The sequence below is a fragment of the Hordeum vulgare genome, chromosome 7H (assembly GCF_904849725.1).
Source record: "Hordeum vulgare subsp. vulgare chromosome 7H, MorexV3_pseudomolecules_assembly, whole genome shotgun sequence".
NCBI lineage: Eukaryota > Viridiplantae > Streptophyta > Magnoliopsida > Poales > Poaceae > Hordeum > Hordeum vulgare.
This window is the reverse complement of record NC_058524.1, coordinates 55,676,284-55,679,136: the sequence shown is the minus strand read 5'-3', so window position 1 is coordinate 55,679,136 and position 2,853 is coordinate 55,676,284. Positions and strand designations below refer to the sequence as shown.

Sequence of the window (2,853 nt, the reverse complement as noted above, 5' to 3'; positions counted from 1 at the left end):
AGCTGTGCATGTGCATGTGCATGTATGGAAGCAGAGTCAGGTTCTGTTTCATTTTTGGAACAAGGCATTCTCTTGGAGCTGAGCCGAATTCCTCGCGTTGTCGGAAGTGGTACAGTGCCTAGTTTGAAGCCGGGTTTCACAGACATTTGATTCTTCATCTTCTCCCATGGTAGGGTAGGGTAGGGGACATCGAGGCGCTGGTACGCAAAACTCAAACTATGGATCCTGCACGAGAAGCAATATACTACTGTAGCGGCTGCGACTCTAGTAAAACCTGTGCAAGTAGGCGTTGCCGAGATGCAGCGGTTGGAACTTGGAAGGCTAGCTAACAAGCCTTCGTCCCTTCCGGCCGGCCACACACAGAAACTTACCGTGGTATACCGACGTACGTATTAGCTCCTTTTCATCGAGGGACACCGGACACGTATATCAGCTCTTTAGCTCGTAATAAAGTGGGCCTCTCTCCTTTTCTTTTTCTTGCAGAGGATGTCTGGCTCTCCTGACGGCTTGCAACTTACGAGGCTGGCCATGTGGAGAGGTCCTACATTGCGCCCTCAGCGCCACAAAACATAGTTGGCGCACACTAGCGATCCCTAATGGGCCTAAGCCCACTACTCCTTCGCTAGTTCTCCATTCGATTTTTTTCTGCTCCCTGCTTTTGCTACGCACTTAGAAAAACAAAAAACAAAATACAAAACACAAATTAGAAAAAAGATCATTGATTCCAAAAAAGATCATGAATTTGAAAAAATTTCATCAACTCTGGAAAAAAGTTCATCGTTTTTAAAACAAATCATTGAATTTCAAATAGTTCATTGAGTTTTAAAAAATTCGTCAATTTTGAAAAATGTTCATTCAATTTTTAAAAAGTTCATAGTCTTTAAAATATATTTCATCAAAATTGGAAAAAGTTCATCAAATTTTAATAAAGTTTGTTTTTTGAAAAAAAAAATCATAAAATAGAAAAATAAAAGGAAAAAGGAACAAGAAAAAATGAATAATGACTGGACGGAAAAGTACACAACGAACCGGGAAAACCGGTTCAGAAGGTTCTAGAAACTTCCTGAAACTGGGGGCTTCCCGCGAATTGCAGAAAGTATAAAAATGGAAAAAGATATACTTTTCACATTGGTTGTATGTGCCATAGTGGTCAATGCGCTAGAACGTAAACCTACATATCCTGAGTTTGAATCCATGTTGTCTTCCTTTTTTACCTTTCACAAGAGGAAGAAAACACAGATAAACGGGCCAGCCCAGCTGACATGGATGCAGGCGCCGGTTAGTAAATTGCTCTTAACCGACACCTGCATTGCCAAATAGGGTGTATATTGAGTTAATGGGACAGATACAACTAGGACCTAAGAATCCTTCAGGCCATTTCTGTTCTATAAAAGATGATGGATCACGAAATAAATATTGGTCACCCAATGTTTTTTATCGTTCGAACTAGACCGCAAGGCTAACTACACGTTTAGTCCCACACAAGAAGATTGAGAATACCGGCTCATGAAAGATGTGTATATAAGTGGAAGGTATGACAATGTTGAATCTTACTTACCTCCATGGGGTCTATGGGTGATCAATAAGGCTCATGGCCTAGATCAACGTCTCACATTGCACTTTGTGAGTGCGGTCATCTACCATCTTTCCTTGTTGGAAGAGTGAACGCCATAATTTGTCATAAAAAGGATACGCGTTCACGCGGTCCCACCAAAATTTGAATTTAAAATTTTAGTTTGTTTTACTATTTTTGTTTTAAAACTATATTGTTGTAATAAATTAATACACTCTAAAATAATATATAATTGGATCAGCATGCTAATGATATGAGTGCATGCCAAAGTCAGTTCAGATCGAAAAGATTGTACTCTTTGTCTAGCTGATACCTAGTTTGCACGTTAAAACATGGAGATCTTCAAATAAACATGTAGACTTGCCCTTCTACCATACCCCAAGATTAAATCAGAGCGGGACGACGAGTATATAGTTGGAACTTAAGGCGACCTTGAAACTTACTTACCTGGACGGGCATCTATGGATGATGAATAAGTCAGATGGCATGTTATGAGTGCGTTGTTCTACCATCTCCCTATGTGAGAGGGTAGACAGATGGGGCGCAAGCCTTGTTTTGAGTTTAAAATCTATACTCCCCGCAAAAAATAGAGAATTTGCAACATGGGTCAGGAGGAAAAGAGGAAGCAGGTTCTATTGTGTCCAGATCATGTCTCCTAGTTAACTTTACACCCAGGGATGGGCAGCCCAGCCGAACACAAAGCCCGAACCCGGTCGGAAAAATCCGGACCAGTCCGGGTCGGGCTTTGTGTTCGGCTCATGCTCGGGCTTGAAAACTAGGCCCGGTGTATATTTAGGGCCGGGCTCAGCAAATAGTCATTTTTCTCAAGCCCGACCCAAAACCCAGGTCGGGTATGCCCAGGTTTAGTTAACTTGCCCTAGTACATGTTTTTACAAGTCATTGTATACCTCAGAGGGGGTTAGCAATATGGATGCTGTCCTCAATGATGTACCAGGCAAAGTGTCGGCAGGGAAGAATGGAATTTTATGTGCACCCTATTCTGGTGAGGAAGTTAAAACCACTCTTTTTGAGATGTTTCTGTCCAAATATCCCGGACCAGACTATTTCCCAGCCCACTTCTATCAGTGGCATTGGGATCTTTGCGGTGTGAAAGTAATGGAGGCTGTGTTGCGGATTGTGCGAGGGGAGGATAGCCCGGAATCCATTAATGACACAGTTTTGGTCTTGATCCCCAAGGTACAACACTCTTCTTTGCTTTCACAGTTCAAACTTATTAGTTTGTGTGATGTGCTATACAAGATTGCATCAAATGTCATTGC

At 41.9% G+C, this 2,853-nt stretch overlaps 1 non-coding gene across 1 annotated transcript; it reads left to right on the top strand.

Moving 5' to 3' along the window:
* The first annotated feature begins 1,550 nt into the window (after positions 1-1,550).
* Positions 1,551-1,711, top strand: LOC123414308. Its single transcript, XR_006614308.1, has one exon. It is a non-coding gene; the product is annotated as a U1 spliceosomal RNA (small nuclear RNA).
* The last annotated feature ends 1,142 nt before the right edge of the window (positions 1,712-2,853 follow it).